Source organism: Babylonia areolata, chromosome 20 (assembly GCF_041734735.1).
Source record: "Babylonia areolata isolate BAREFJ2019XMU chromosome 20, ASM4173473v1, whole genome shotgun sequence".
In the NCBI taxonomy this organism is placed as follows: domain Eukaryota; kingdom Metazoa; phylum Mollusca; class Gastropoda; order Neogastropoda; family Buccinidae; genus Babylonia; species Babylonia areolata.
Genome location: NC_134895.1, coordinates 6,801,567 through 6,819,066, shown reverse-complemented (window position 1 = coordinate 6,819,066; position 17,500 = coordinate 6,801,567). Strand labels below are relative to the sequence as shown.

At 47.4% G+C, this 17,500-nt stretch overlaps 1 protein-coding gene across 1 annotated transcript in view; it reads left to right on the top strand.

Annotated features, from left to right (window-relative positions):
• LOC143295231 (tyrosine-protein kinase transmembrane receptor Ror2-like) overlaps positions 1 to 17,500 on the top strand; it is a 170,756-nt gene that overhangs the window by 110,898 nt on the left and 42,358 nt on the right. The gene's annotated exons all lie outside the window — the stretch shown is intronic.

Genomic DNA, 17,500 nt, shown 5'->3' with positions numbered 1-17,500 from the left:
TCTGTCTCATTCTCTCTCTGTCCAAGGCTCAGTGTGTCTCTGTCTCATTCTCTCTCTGTCCAAGGCTCAGTGTATCTCTGTCTCATTCTCTCTCTGTCCAAAGCTTATTGTATCTCTGTCTCATTCTCTCTCTGTCCAAGGCTCAGTGTGTCTCTGTCTCATTCTCTCTCTGTCCAAGGCTCATTGTATCTCTGTCTCATTCTCTCTCTGTCCAAGGCTCAGTGTGTCTCTGTCTCATTCTCTCTCTGTCCAAGGCTCATTGTGTCTCTGTCTCATTCTCTCTCTGTCCAAGGCTCATTGTATCTCTGTCTCATTCTCTCTCTGTCCAAGGCTCATTGTGTCTCTGTCTCATTCTCTCTCTGTCCAAGGCTCATTGTATCTCTGTCTCATTCTCTCTCTTTCCAAGGCTCATTGTATCTCTGTCTCATTCTCTCTCTGTCCAAGGCTCTGTGTGTCTGTCTCATTCTCTCTCTGTCCAAGGCTCAGTGTATCTCTGTCTCATCCTCTCTCTGTCCAAGGCTTATTGTGTGTCTGTCTCACTCTCTCTCTGTCCAAGGCTCAGTGTATCTCTGTCTCATTCTCTCTCTGTCCAAGGCTCAGTGTATCTCTGTCTCATTCTCTCTCTGTCCAAGGCTCAGTGTATCTCTGTCTCATTCTCTCTCTGTCCAAGGCTCATTGTATCTCTGTCTCATTCTCTCTCTGTCCAAGGCTCATTGTGTCTCTGTCTCATTCTCTCTCTGTCCAAGGCTCATTGTATCTCTGTCTCATTCTCTCTCTTTCCAAGGCTCATTGTATCTCTGTCTCATTCTCTCTCTGTCCAAGGCTCTGTGTGTCTGTCTCATTCTCTCTCTGTCCAAGGCTCAGTGTATCTCTGTCTCATCCTCTCTCTGTCCAAGGCTTATTGTGTGTCTGTCTCACTCTCTCTCTGTCCAAGGCTCATTGTATCTCTGTCTCATTCTCTCTCTGTCCAAGGCTCAGTGTGTCTCTGTCTCATTCTCTCTCTGTCAAAGGCTTTGTGTCTCTGTCTCATTCTCTCTCTGCCCAAGGCTCAGCGTATCTCTGTCTCATTCTCTCTCTGTCCAAGGCTCAGTATGTCTCTGTCTCATTCTCTCTCTTCCCAAGGCTCATTGTATCTCTGTCTCATTCTCTCTCTGTCTAAGGCTCATTGTATCTCTGTCTCATTCTCTCTCTGTCCAAGGCTCAGTGTGTCTCTGTCTCATTCTCTCTCTGTCCAAGGCTCAGTGTATCTCTGTCTCATTCTCTCTCTTTCCAAGGCTCTGTGTGTCTGTCTCATTCTCTCTCTGTCCAAGGGTCAGTGTGTCTCTGTCTCATTCTCTCTCTGTCCAAGGCTCTGTGTCTCTGTCTCATTCTCTCTCTGTCCAAGGCTCAGTGTATCTCTGTCTCATCCTCTCTCTGTCCAAGGCTCATTGTATCTCTGTCTCATTCTCTCTCTGTCCAAGGCTCAGTGTGTCTCTGTCTCATTCTCTCTCTGTCCAAGGCTCATTGTATCTCTGTCTCATTCTCTCTCTGTCTAAGGCTCATTGTATCTCTGTCTCATTCTCTCTCTGTCCAAAGCTTCTCTGTCTCATTCTCTCTCTTCCCAAGGCTCAGTGTATCTCTGTCTCATTCTCTCTCTGTCCAAGGCTCAGTGTATCTCTGTCTCATTCTCTCTCTGTCCAAGGCTCAGTGTATCTCTGTCTCATTCTCTCTCTGCCCAAGGCTCAGTATGTTTCTGTCTCATTCTCTCTCTTCCCAAGGCTCAGTGTATCTCTGTCTCATTCTCTCTCTGTCCAAGGCTCATTGTGTATCTCTGTCTCATTCTCTCTCTGTCCAAGGCTCATTGTATCTCTGTCTCATTCTCTCTCTGTCCAAGGCTCATTGTATCTCTGTCTCATTCTCTCTCTGTCCAAGGCTCATTGTATCTCTGTCTCATTCTCTCTCTGTCCAAGGCTCAGTGTATATCCTCCCTTCCTGTTCCTGTCCCAGTCATTTTCACCTTAATTATTGTTGTGGTTTGTTTTGTTTTTTTTACTGTGTATTTTGTTGTGTGTGGTTTTTGCATAAGTTTGAATGTATCACTTTCTTTTAATCCTGCTTTATTTCCATCATCCTTTTTCTTTCTTCTTGACGGCTGCCGGTTGAAAAAAAAAAAAAAGAATTAAAAAAAAAGAAGCTGTTGGTCTATAAGTTTATTCCTTTCCATCGTCAGTAAAGATGCTTTCGTTTTAAATTCATTGATTTTCTTCCTGCCCTCGTTCTGTCTCCCCCCCCCCCCCCCCCTCCCCCCCTTCCCCCGCCCTCTCTCTCTCTCTCTCTCTCTCTCTTTCTATCTCTTTTTTCTCTCTCTCTGTCTCTCTCTTTCTCTCCTTCTCTCCCTCCCCCCTTCTCTAGCGTTTTCACTTTCACTCACTCTTGCAGTCAAACCTAGAGTCCAGTGTGGTGCCAAATTCACAGTTATTATTTCATGTGTGTCTTGAGTCAAACAAGGTGACGCATGTAGTATGATTTTTTTTCCCCCCTTGCTTATAAATGAAGTAGCAACAGAAGTAATTGATAATGATATACATGGTGCCATGAATAGTCTATAGCGTGCACTTACATCTCTTCAGTTAAAAGTAAATATATCTAAAAGCAATATTATTGTATTCGGAAGGGTGGATGTTAAAGTGTGAGAGAACTGTGGTTTTGTGATAGTGGTGCAATGCCTGTTGTTAGTGCATCTGAGTATTTAGGAATTTGGTCTTTTCTAACCGTTTAAGTTGCTGCATGCAAGGAACTAGCTGGTAAAGCAAAAAAAAAAAAAAAAAAAGCTTTCATCTGTGTAATGAATAGTTTATATATGTTGAACAGTAATTCATTCCATTTGTTGATAAGGCTGTTTTAATTGTCAAATACAGCCGGTTGAGACATGGGAACTAGAAAATGCTGTTTTACTTTGTGAATCAGTTCATTTATTGGATTTAAATAACTCACTAGGACTAGACATGCGAACACCGTTTATGGCGAAACAAATCGTTATCCATGAAATTGTGCTGTGACCTTTATTCATTGCTGGCCTAAACTGTCGCCATCCTTGTAACTGTGCTGTGAGCTGTATTCATTGCTGGTCTAAACTGTCGCCATCCTTGTAACTGTGCTGTGACCTGTATTCATTGCTGGCCTAAACTGTCGCCATCCTTGTAACTGTGCTGTGGGCTGTATTCATTGCTGGTCTAAACTGTCGCCATCCTTGTAACTGTGCTGTGGGCTGTATTCATTGCTGGCCTAAACTGTCGCCATCCTTGTAACTGTGCTGTGAGCTGTATTCATTGCTGGCCTAAACTGTCGCCATCCATGTAACTGTGCTGAGCTGTATTCATTGCTGGTCTAAACTGTCGCCATCCATGTAACTGTGCTGAGCTGTATTCATTGCTGGTCTAAACTGTCGCCATCCATGTAACTGTGCTGTGACCTTTATTCATTGCTGGTCTAAACTGTCGCCATCCATGTAACTGTGCTGTGGGCTGTATTCATTGCTGGTCTAAACTGTCGCCATCCTTATAACTGTGCTGTGAGCTGTATTCATTGCTGGTCTAAACTGTCGCCATCCTTGTAACTGTGCTGTGAACTATATGATGAGAGAAATCACAATATATGATAGAGAGAGAGGGGGGAGAGAGAGAGTGTGTGTGTGTGTGTGTAAAGAAGTTAGTTGAAAAGCCAACAAAAACGGAAGACCACGGAACTAACAAGTAAAACGGAAGACCATGGGACTATCAAGCTAAACGGAAGGCCATGGAACTAACTATCAAGCTAAACGGAAGGCCATGGAACTAACTAACAAGTAAAACGGAAGGCCACGGAACTAACTAACAAGTAAAACGGAAGGCCATTGAACTAACTAACAAATAAAACGGAAGACCATGGAACCAACTAACAAGTAAAACGGAAGACCATGGAACTTACTATCAAGTAAAACGGAAGGCCACGGAACTAACTAACAAGTAAAACGGAAGGCCATGGAACTAACTATCAAGTAAAACGGAAGACCATGGAACCAACTAACAAGTAAAACGGAAGACCATGGAACTTACTATCAAGTAAAACGGAAGGCCACGGAACTAACTATCAAGTAAAACGGAAGGCCATGGAACTAACTATCAAGTAAAACGGAAGACCATGGAACCAACTAACAAGTAAAACGGAAGACCATGGAACTAACTATCAAGTAAAAGGGAAGGCCATGGAACTAACTATCAAGTAAAACGGAAGACCACGGAACTAACTAACAAGTTAAACGGAAGACCATGGGACTATCAAGCTAAACGGAAGGCCATGGAACTAACTATCAAGTAAAACGGAAGGCCACGGAACTAACTATCAAGCTAAACGGAAGACCACGGAACTAACAAGTAAAACGGAAGGCCACGGAACTAACTAACAAGTTAAACGGAAGACCATGGGACTATCAAGCTAAACGGAAGGCCATGGAACTAACTATCAAGCTAAACGGAAGGCCATGGAACTAACTATCAAGTAAAACGGAAGGCCACGGAACTAACTAACAAATAAAACGGAAGACCATGGAACCAACTAACAAGTAAAACGGAAGACCATGGAACTAACTATCAAGTAAAACGGAAGGCCACGGAACTAACTAACAAATAAAACGGAAGACCATGGAACCAACTAACAAGTAAAACGGAAGACCATGGAAGTTACTATCAAGTAAAACGGAAGGCCATGGAACTAACTATCAAGTAAAACGGAAGACCATGGAAGTTACTATCAAGTAAAACGGAAGGCCATGGAACTAACTATCAAGTAAAACGGAAGACCATGGAACTAACTATCAAGTTAAACGGAAGGCCATGGAACTAACAAGTAAAACGGCCCCTGGTTTGTGTGGAAAGCTTCGCGGTGAGGTAGACAGCAGTGCAAATTATCTTCAGCAGTCTTTCAACCCACACCAGGTGAAACCACAGAGATAAATGTTTACATACATGTCTGCGAGTGAAACGCAGCTGGGAAGGGGATGCAGCATGCACGAGAGGATATATATATATATATAGCATTGTTTATAGATTAATACTGTGCTCGTAATTTGTTTTCATCCATTCGCTTCTCCGTCCATCATCTCCCTCCCTCTCTCTCTCTCTCTCTCTCTCTCCCCTCTCTCTCTCCCTCCCTCTCTCTTCTCTCTCTCTCTCTCTCTCTCTCTCTCTCTCTCTCTCTCTCCCTCCCTCTCTCTTCTCTCTCTCTCTCTCTCTCCCTCTCTCTCTCTCCCTCTCTCTCTCTCTCCATCTCTCTCTCTTCTCCATCTCTCTCTCTCCCTCCCTCTCTCTCTCTCTCTCTCTCTCTATATATATATATATATATATATATATGTGTGTGTGTGTGTGTGTGTGTGTGTGTGTGTGTGTGTGTGTGATATAATATAATATAACATAATATAATATAATAATTATGTATGTATAGATAGAGAGATAGATAACTGTCGATCGGTTTACCTGTTTGCTGATTTGAGAAGAAAACAGACCCTCATCTTTTCACTTTTATCAATGTTGTTCCTCGTATATATATATATATTTATTTTTTTTCCTTGACAGCATGTACGCCCGTGCAACGTTGTTGTTGTTTATGTATGTTTTGTTGTTTGTTTCGGGGTTGTTGGTTGTGTTTTTTTAGGATGATGACGTTTGCAGTCCTGTTTGCTACATGCACAGAGCAGCTGGGAAAAAACAACAAAGAAACTGAAGAGTAAACTCCTTGGGAAATGTACAGAAAATTCAACTTTGTCTGAAAAACAAATACCGGGAGGGGAGAAGGAGGGGGGGGGGGGAAGAGAAGACGAAAATATACACAGAGACATGGGGAACAAATCTTTGAAGAAGAAGAAGAAGGAAGAAGAAAAAAAAAAAAAAGGAAGAAATTTACAGTTACAGGGAAGTGGTGCTAAGTCACGGTGACCCGGTCTCTCTCTCTCTCTCTCTCTCTCTCTCTCTCTCCTCACCGCAGCAGCTCAGCTTTCACAGGAAGAAATTTGGTTGTGGCGACAATGGAACAAAGCTGTGTGCACTTCCATTCAAAGACACAGTTTCAGTTTCACTTTCTCAAGGAGGCGTCACTGCGTTCGGACAAATCCATACACGCTACACCACATCTGTTGAGCAGATGCCTGACCAGCAGCATAACCCAACGCGCTTAGTCAGGCCTTGAGTGCATGCTTACATATTTGTGTACCTATGAAAGTGGATTTCATTTTACGTAATTTCGCCAGAGGACAACACTCTCGTTGCCATGGGTTCTTTTTCAGTGCGCCAAGTGCGTGCTGCACACGGGACCTCGGTTTATCGTCTCATCCGAAAGACTAGACGCTCAGTTTGATTTTCCAGTCAAACTTAGGAGAAAGGGCGAGAGCGGGATTCGACCCCACATCCTCACGGATTCTCTGTATTGGCAGCTGAGCGTCTTAACCATTCTGCCACCTTCCTCCTAACTTGATGAAGTCAACTATAAGCGTAATAAAAAAATAAAAATAAAAAATAAAATAATAATAATAATAAATAAATAAATACAACGCAAAGCGATTCGGTAAAACGTGATGCAGATTCAGTTTCCAGGTGTCACAGTCTTGGACAGATCCATCCATACATCACACACACACACACACACACACACACACACACACACACACACACACACACACACACACACACACACACACACGGGAATCATATCACGGATACACAGTGAGAAAGACACAACAGAATGATATCACTGACAATGTGTGTGTGTGTGTGTAAGTGAGTGCTCATTATTTTGTATGACCTTACGTTCCGTGCAGACTTTCACCTCTCTGTGAAACCACTCATCCACAAATAAAAGGAGAGAGGGAGGGATGGGGTGGGGGTGGGGGGGGGGGGGGTAGGGAGACAGGGAGAGAAAGAGAATAAATTCTTATCTTTGACAGGAGAGCTTGAACGTAATGACGAAGCCATACTTATTAAGTTTCCAGTTCTCGTGTCTGCAATCAGATCCGTAATATCTATCCTTGCGTTTTGTTTGTTTGAACAGTCAGGCCGATTATAAGAACAGCATCAGCCCTATTCTGACAAGGGGCCCAGTCTAAGAATAACATCAGCCCTATTCCGACAAGGGGCCTAGTCTAAGAATAGCATCAGCCCTATTCTGACAAGGGGCCCAGTCTAAGAATAACATCAGCCCTATTCCGACAAGGGGCCTAGTCTAAGAATAGCATCAGCCCTATTCTGACAATGGGCCCAGTCTAAGAATAGCATTAGTCCTATTCCGACAAGGGGCCCAGTCTAAGAATAGCATCAGCCCTATTCTGACAAGGGGCCCAGTCTAAGAATAGCATCAGCCCTATTCCGACAAAGGGCCCAGTCTAAGAATAGCATCAGCCCTATTCTGACAAGGGGCCCAGTCTAAGAATAGCATCAGCCCTATTCTGACAAGGGGCCCAGTCTAAGAATAGCATCAGCCCTATTCTGACAAAGGGCCCAGCCGAGTGGTTGAAGCGCTGGACTTTCAATGCTAGGCTTCCCCCAGGTTCGAATCCCCGTCAGGCGCCTGTCTGGCTAGAAAAGGATGGAGAGATTTTCCCCGTCTCCCAGGTCAACACATTGCAAGCCTGCAACTGCTGCCTGAAGCCTCTTCGCGTGTATATTATAATTATACACATGCAGAAGATCAAATAATTATGAATGTTAAAGATCCCGTAATCAATGTCAGCATTAAGTGGATTATGGAAACAAAAACATTCTCAGCATGCACACCTCTGAAAGCGGAGCATGGCTGTCTAGATGGAGGGTCAAAAACATGGAAACAACATCATTCTCAGCATGCACACCTCTGAAAGCGGTGTATGGCTGTCTAGATGCATAAAACAAAACAAAACAAAACAAAAAAAACACAAAACAAAACCGTCAGGCGTCGTACACGTAAAAGCCCAGTCATACATACTAGTGAACGTGGAATTGCAACCTTCCAACACAGAAGAAAAAGAAATTGTGATCCAAGAGATTTGGATGCACCTTTGTGAAAAAAGCAGACGTGTACCGTTCCAAATGAACTGACCAGCCAAATTCTTGGAATCAGAACGGGTCCTGTTTTGACAATTTTTACACGAGACGTTCCCTCACACATACACACTTACACATACATGCGAGCGCAAATGCACACACACACACACACACACACACACACACACACACACACACACACACACACACACACACACACACACACACAAAGCCACTAGCTTGTCAAAATGTTGCTCAATCTGAATCGTTCGTCTTCTCTTCACGGAAGATTGACAAAACGGCAGTTGAAGGTGCTGTGAAGTCTGTTAATTTAGTGCGGGTTATCTTATCGGCAATGTCTGGTGCCCACAACATCTGCTTCTGGAGGTGGGGTAGTGGGGGTGCAGTGAAGGAGGGGTGAAAGGCGGGGGGGGAGAGTGTTGTTGCAGGTGACGGGAGCCTGCAGAGTGAAGAGGTCTTGTTATGTCTCGTTCTGCAGTGTTCCATTGGGTGTGGTGTGGAGGTGAGGGATGTGGAGGTGCGGGGGTGTGGGGTGTGGATTTACGATTTGTTGGAACAGAGCTTATAATTGGCGTATGTATGTATGCATTATATATATATATATATATATATATAGAGAGAGAGAGAGAGAGAGAGAGAGAGAGAGAGGATAATTATATAGATAGATATGTATGTGTGTATGATAACCTTCTCTTTTGTTGATCTGACTTCACTGACTCCTGTCTCCCTTCTGTTGTCTCTGTCCTGTGTGTGTGTGTGTGTGTGTGTGTGTGTATATGCGTGTGTATATGTGCGTGCGCGCGCGTGCATTACTGAGCATATTTAGCATTCATGTGACTTATTCTTCCCCTTCGTTTCGTGGACTGCAACTCCCACGTTCACTCGTGTGTAAAGGAATGGGCTTTCACGTGTATGACCGTTTTTTTCCCCGCCATGTAGGCAGTCATACTCTGTGACTTCAACTTACCTAATAAATGTGTGTGTTTGTGGGCGCTCGCGTGTATGTGTGTGTGTGTGTCTGTGTGTGGCTGAGTGAGAGAGCGGCACTGAGAGAGACACAGAGAGAGGGGGGAGAGGAGAGACAAGAGCGACGTGCAATGACGGGGCACAGAGAGAGAGAGAGAGAGAGGGTGGGGGTCGGGGGGTGGGGCTCACAGTGGCGGGAGCAGCAGCAAAGCTCCACAAACGTGGCTGGGAAGTAGAAAGAGATGGTGAAAGATGATCTCTGACGAAACCTGAACCTTGGTGGGGAAACACCGGTTGACAAGTGGCCTGCAGAAACAGGCAGGGGTTGTCGGTCGGTACTGGTGGGAGGGAATTCTCTTCCACTGCCACAGGCCACGGAAAGTGAAATAAACTTTAGTCACGGTGTGGTTTCACTAATGTTGTGCTAGTCTCTCCTCTTACAGGTAGCACTGATGTGTGTGTGTGTGTGTGTGTGTGTGTGTTTGGAAACGGACTTTCAGTTTGCATCCAACCGTTTTCTCAACATGCCAAGCGATGGAGTGTGTGTGACGAAGGGGAGAGCAAGAGAGGGGCAGGACTGGAAGGGAGGAGGGGCAGACTGGCAGTAATATAAAATAAAGACACACATATATAGATAGATATATAGATACACACACACACACACACACACACACACACACACACACACACACACACACACACACACACACACACACACACACACACACACACACACACACACACACACACACACAAACTGAGAGAAACAGACAGACAGACAGGAGAAAGAGAGAGACAAACGGACAGAGACAGAGGGAGAGATGGGGGAGAGAGAATTGAATGGGATAAGTCATGAACAAATTTCAACGGTCCCTCGTGATGTTTCTGGTAACAAAAAATCAGAAAAAGACGACAGTTTGCTTTCTTGATGTTTCTGGTAACAAAGAATCAGAAAAAGACGACAGTTTGCTTTGTTGGTGTTTCTGGTAACAAAGAATCAGAAAAAGACGACAGTTTGCTTTGTTGATGTTTCTGGTAACAAAGAATAAGAAAAAGACGACAGTATGCATTGTTGGTGTTTCTGGTAACAAAGAATCAGAAAAAGACGACAGTTTGCTTTGTTGATGTTTCTGGTAACAAAGAATCAGAAAAAGACGACAGTTTGCTTTGTTGGTGTTTCTGGTAACAAAGAATCAGAAAAAGACGACAGTTTGCTTTCTTGTTTTGTTTTTGTTTTTGTTTTTTTTTTGTTTTTGTTTTTTGTTTTTTTTAATGAAATGAATCAGAACAGCACGACAGTCTGCATTCTTGTTGTTTTTTAGAATCAAGCGGGGCAATATATAGCATGCTTGGAGGAGGAGGAGGACGTGGAGGAGGAGGCAGGGACAAAGACATTGACTGATGGATAAAAAGAACATCGGTAATGTTGGTAACAGGCATTTGCAACAGATATGCTGCTCACACAGAGTGTGTCTGTGTGTATGTGTGTGTGTGTGTGTGTGTGTGCGTGTGTGTGTGTGTGTGTGTGTGTGTGTGAGGAAGTCTTTCCGCCAACTGCTCTTTGCTGGCTGTACGCCCAGTAGGTCAACGGGTTTGGTTTTTTTCTTTATTTTTTAAGCCTGTAAACTCTATTCTTGTCTTGTTTTTGAACATGTAGCATTATCCCTTGTCTGTCTGTCTGTCTGTTTATCTGTCTGTGTGAATGTGTGTCTGTTTGAGTCTCTCTCTCTCTCTCTCTCTCTCTCTCTCTCTCTCTCTCTCTCTGTCCTTCTCTCCTTGTTTCTTTACTGACGAGAAGAATATTTATTTGCTCTGACAAGTAAATGAAAAAAAATATAAACATGTATAAAAGACCACCTGCCACTCGTGTTGGAAACTGACATTTTGTTCTCCTCTTCTGCACGCAACCTTGGATTCATAATCTCTGATGATACGTCTGTTGATAATCACATCACTCACATCTGCAGATCTGCCTTTGGCGTTCTCCGTCAGATCAGTTCCATTCGTCACTTCCTGGCAACTGCAGCAGCGAAGACACTTGTTTTGTGCTTTTGTTTGTGCTTCCTCCACCCCTACACCCACCATCCATACTGCACCCCCCCCCCTCCACCTCTCCTGGCCACCACCCGTTTAACAACATCTTCCCCACTCCTACACCCACCACCCACCATCCATACTGCCCCCCCCCCCCCCTCTCCTGGCCACCACCCGTTTAACAACAACTTACCCCACTCCTACACCCACCACCCACCATCCATACTGTCCACCACCCGTTTTAAACAAACTCCACTATCCCCACCCCTACACCCACCACCCACCATCCATACTGCACGCCCTCCCCACCCGCAACCCCCCGTCCTGTCCACCATCCGTTTGAAACAACTTCCCCCACCCTACCCACCACCTACCATCAATACTGCACCCCCACCCCCACCCCCTATCGACCACCCGTTTTAAACAACTCCCCCCACCCCTACACCCACCACCCACCATCTATACTGCACCCTACCCTGTCCACCATCCGTTTGAAACAACTTTCCCCACCCCCACACCCACCACCCACCATCCATATGCACCCCGCACCCTCTCCTATCCACCACCCGTTCAACAACAACTTTCCCCACCCCTACACCCACCACCCACCATCCATACTGCACCCACCGCCCCTCCTGTCCACCACCCGTTTAACAACAACTTACCCCACTCCTACACCCACCACCCACCATCCATACTGTCCACCACCCGTTTTAAACAAACTCCACTGTCCCCACCCCTACACCCACCACCCACCGTCCATACTGTCCACCACCCGTTTTGAACAAACTCCACTATCCCCACCCCTACACCCACCACCCACCGTCCATACTGTCCACCACCCGTTTTAAACAAACTCCACTGTCCCCACCCCTACACCCACCACCCACCATCCATACTGCACGCCCTCCCCACCCGCAACCCCCCGTCCTGTCCACCATCCGTTTGAAACAACTTCCCCCACCCTACCCACCACCTACCATCAATACTGCACCCCCACCCCCACCCCCCTATCGACCACCCGTTTTAAACAACTTCCCCCACCCCTACACCCACCACCCACCATCCATATGCACCCCGCCCCCTCTCCTATCTACCACCCGTTTAACAACAACTTCCCCTACCCCTACACCCACCAACCATCTATACTGCCCTGCCCCCCCACCCTGTCCACCACCCATTTGAAACAACTTTCCCCACCCCTACACCCATCACCCACCATCCATATGCACCCCGCCTCCTCTCCTATCCACCACCCGTTTTAAACAACTTCCCCCACCCCTACACCCACCATCCATACTGCACCTTCCCCCCTCTCCTGGCCACCACCCGTTTAACAACATCTTCCCCCACCCCTACACCCACCACCCACCATCCATACTGCACCCCCCCCCCCCATCCCCAACCCCCCGTCCTGTCCACCACACGTTTTAAACAACTTCACCCACCCCTACACCTACCACCCACCATCCATACTGCACCCCACCATGTCCACCACCCGTTTTAAACAACTTCCCCCACCCCTACACCCACCATCCATATGCACCTTACCCTGTCCACCACCCGTTTGAAACAACTTTCCCCACCCCTACACCCACCACCCACCATCCATATGCACCCCGCCCCCTCTCCTATCCACCACCCGTTTTAAACAACTTTCCCCACCCCTACACCCACCATCCATACTGCACCCTCCCCCCTCTCCTATCCACCACCCGTTTTAAACAACTTCCCACACCCCTACACCCACCATCCATACTGCACCCTCCCCCCTCTCCTATCCACCACCCGTTTTAAACAACTTTCCCCACCCCTACACCCACTACCCACCATCCATATGCACCCCGCCTCCTCTCCTATCCACCACCCGTTTAACAACAACTTCCCCTACCCCTACCCCCACCCACCATCTATACTGCCCCCCACCCTGTCCACCACCCGTTTGAAACAACTTCCCGCACCCCTACACCCACCACCCATACTAACCCCACCCTGCGCACCACCCCTGAAACCCCCCCCCCCCACCCACCCCACCCTCCAACTGTGCGATCGCCTCGGCCGTGTCAGCCACTCTTAAGTCGGTCACACCAGCTGTTCCACTCCAGCAAGATCCTTCCAACAAAAAGTGAAGTCTGCAGATTTGAGGCACCGTCTGACTGGGGTGATAAGGAAGAACATGCAGATTGTGAGGGAAGCCAGAGATCGTTGACCTTCTGCTTTTTACTTTATTTCTTTCTTTCTTTTTGGGGGGAGTCGGTATCGCAGGACTGTCCGCCCAGTTTATTTTGGGTGTGGCTGACAGGATCTATCGAACTGAGGGGTTGCGCAAAAGAAATTTCAGTCTCGCCGCGCTCGGATGCCACAGAGAGGGGCAGTTACTCTTGCTCCGAGGCATTTGTCTGTCAGAGTAACGGTTCGTGCCACATCCCGGCTAAAGGTTGGATACGTGTGTGTATTGTTCTTTCGTTGAGCTGCTCACGTTTTTATCCGATGTCAAACACTCTGCTGATACATCGAGATGTGCTGTTGAAAATGGTTAGTGTTCCATGCGAGATTAAAGCAGCTGAGAGAGAGAGACAGAGACGGAGAGACAGAAAGAGCAAAGAGCCCTGGCTCTTTGGACAGAGACAGAGACACAGATTGGTTAACAGCCAGCCAGAATTACATAGGAAGAGAGAGAGTGAGTTTGGAAAAAGAAAGAGACTGCCCACGCCAGCGTGTGCGTGTGCGTGTGTGTGTGTGTTAAAGGGAGAGAGAGTACCAGATGTCAAGACTGACTTGAGAAAGAAAGGAGGAGCATTTACATACTTCCTATTTATGAACGACGTATGTATACACGGATGCTGCACTAAGTGCATACTTTGTATCCTCCACACAGACATATGTGTGTGCGCGCGCGCGCACACACACACACACACACACACACACACACACACACACACAAGCAGCAGCAGCAGCAGCAGCCCTGTCAAAGCCATACATTCAGAGACATTCCACTGGATCCACACCTTTCTGTGACAGGACTGTCCGTCACGTGATCATGTTTCGGGACTGGCCGTCACGTGATCATGTTTCGGGACTGGCCGTCACGTGATAATGTTTCGGGACTGTCCGTCACGTGATAATGTTTCGGGACCGTCCGTCACGTAATCATGTTTCGGGACTGGCCGTCACGTGATAATGTTTCGGGACTCTCCGTCAAGTCATAATGTTTCGGGACCGTCTGTCACGTGATCATGTTTCGGGACCGTCCGTCACGTAATCATGTTTCGGGACTGGCCGTCACGGGATAATAGTCACGGACTGGCCGTCACGTGCTAATTGTTGCGGACTGGCGTCACGTGCTAATTGTTGCGGACTGGCCGTCACGTGCTAATTGTTGCGGACTGGCCGTCACGTGCTAATTGTTGCGGACAGTGTGCGGGTCTTCAGCACAGCTGTCTTGCCAACTGACCATGACGCCGGGGAACGTTCCAGCATTGAGATGTCTTGCTGCCGGTATATCCCAGACATGGGTAAGACAACCAGACCCCATGACGCCGGGGTATGTTCCAGCATTGAGATGTCTTGCTGCCGGTATATCCCAGACATGGGTAGCGACAACCAGACCCCATGACGCCGGGGTATGTTCCAGCATTGAGATGTCTTGCTGCCGGTAGATCCCAGACATGGGTAGCGACAAGCAGACCCCATGACGCCGGGTTCCAGCATTGAGATGTCTTGCTGCCGGTATATCCCAGACATGGGTAGCGACAACCAGACCCCATGACGCCGGGGTATGTTCCAGCATTGAGATGTCTTGCTGCCGGTATATCCCAGACATAGGTAGCGACAACCAGACCCCATGACGCCGGGGTATGTTCCAGCATTGAGATGTCTTGCTGCCGGTATATCCCAGACATGGGTAGCGACAAGCAGACCCCATGACGCCGGGGTATGTTCCAGCATTGAGATGTCTTGCTGCCGGTATATCCCAGACATGAGTAGCGACAACCAGACCCCATGACGCCGGGGAACGTTCCAGCATTGAGATGTCTTGCTGCCGGTATATCCCAGACATAGGTAGCGACAACCAGACCCCATGACGCCGGGGTATGTTCCAGCATTGAGATGTCTTGCTGCCGGTATATCCCAGACATGGGTAGCGACAAGCAGACCCCATGACGCCTGGGTATGTTCCAGCATTGAGATGTCTTGCTGCCGGTATATCCCAGACATGGGTAGCGACAACCAGACCCCATGACGCCGGGGAACGTTCCAGCATTGAGAGGTCTTGCTGCCGGTATGTCCCAGACATGGGTAGCGACAACCAGACCCCATGACGCCGGGGTATGTTCCAGCATTGAGATGTCTTGCTACCGGTATATCCCAGACATAGGTAGCGACAACCAGACCCCATGACGCCGGGGAACGTTCCAGCATTGAGAGGTCTTGCTGCCGGTATGTCCCAGACATGGGTAGCGACAAGCAGACCCCATGACGCCGGGGTATGTTCCAGCATTGAGATGTCTTGCTGCCGGTATGTCCCAGACATAGGTAGCGACAACCAGACCCCATGACGCCGGGGTATGTTCCAGCATTGAGATGTCTTGCTGCCGGTAGATCCCAGACATAGGTAGCGACAACTAGACCCCATGACGCCGGGGTATGTTCCAGCATTGAGATGTCTTGCTGCCGGTATATCCCAGACATGGGTAGCGACAACCAGACCCCATGACGCCGGGGAACGTTCCAGCATTGAGATGTCTTGCTGCCGGTATATCCCAGACATGGGTAGCGACAACCAGACCCCATGACGCCGGGGTATGTTCCAGCATTGAGATGTCTTGCTGCCGGTATATCCCAGACATGGGTAGCGACAACCAGACCCCAGCCAACGTGCACGCCAAGAGGTTGGACGGTGCTCATTAAATCGGTAAACGTTAGTTTTGAATGCGTTTCCAAGATTTCGCCTGTCCACTGGAGCTCTGTGTGCATGTGTGTAATTTGTGTGTGTGTGTGTGTGTGTCTCTGTGTGTGTCTGTGCGTGCGTGCGTGTGAGTGTGCACTGGAGCCCTGTATGTGTGTATGTGTTTGTGTGTGTGAGTGATGAGAGAGAGAGAGTGTGTGTGTGTGTGTGTGTGTGTTAGAGAGAGAGAGTGTGTGTGTGTGTGTATGTGTGTGCGTGTGTGTGTGTGTGTGTGTGTGTGTGTGTGTGTGTGTGTGTGTGCGTGCGTGCGTGTGGGTGTGCACTGGAGCCCTATATGTGTGTTTGTGTGTGTGAGTGAGTGATGAGAGAGAGAGAGTGTGTGTGTGTGTGTGTGTGTGTGTGTGTGTGTTAGACACAGAGAGAGAGAGAGAGAGAGAGAGAGAGAGAGAGTGTGTGTGTTAATGTTATTTTTTCTCCCATTTTTCCTTTTATCCTTTTTCTTTAAAGAAAGTTTAATTCATTTTGTTTTTGTTTTCAAGCGTCTGTACTGTCGACATCATTTTTTTACACGAATTGATTGATTATTTAATTAATGAGACAGACATAAATCAAATAAAGATTTTTTTTTTAACAAGTGGAAGGAAGCAGGCGGATATGTTGGGGGTGGGAGTGGAGGAGGAGGGAGTGTGGAGGAAGGTATTTATTTAATTATTTATTTATTAAGATGTCTTGCTATAGCGCATATTCGTGAAGCTCTATGCGCTGTAGGAATCAGACAACACTGGCAACACGGGACTACAGTACAGTCAGGAAGACGGCACAGTTTTGGGGTGCGTGTGGGGGGGTTGGGGGGGGGGGAGGGGGCGTCGGAGGGGGGGGGGAGGTTGAGAGAAGGGTTGGCGGGGGGGGGGGGGGGGGGTGTAGTGAGCATTGCTGCAGGTGTTGTCTTGTTGTTCCGTCTGTGTTTCTCCTGTGTCCCTGTCAGGACTGGGGCTGCACCTGTGTCTGTGCCTCTATCATTGGCACTGACACACACAGGGGGTGCGGGCAGGGCGAACTGACGGTGAGACAGAGAATGTGCAACGTGCCACTATGGGGGGGAGTTTGGTTTTGAATTAACCCTATGCACACCATCAAATTGTATATCATCAGATAACTCTTAGTGGGTCAGTGAGCGTGACTGTCCTGAACGCGGTCTTCACAGTCTTGCCATGTTTCATTATCTCTACGAGAGATACCATGAACAATAATTAAAAAAAATAATTAATATTGTTCCGTTTGGACTGGCCTTCAAGATCATCCACTTTTTTGTGTCAGAGATTCAAGTTCAGAGTTTATTTTTTTCGTTTTCAGAGCTACAGAGAGAGAGAAAGGCTGAGAGATATACAGACGGTGAGAGAGAGAGGGGAGAGAGAGAGAAAGAGAGAAAGAGTGAGAGGGTGATACATACTGCCAGAGAGAGAGAGGCTAGAAAGAAAGAAAGAGAGAGAGGGCGATACAGACGGCCAAAGAGAGAGAGGAAAGAGAGAGAGGCTAGAAAGAAAGA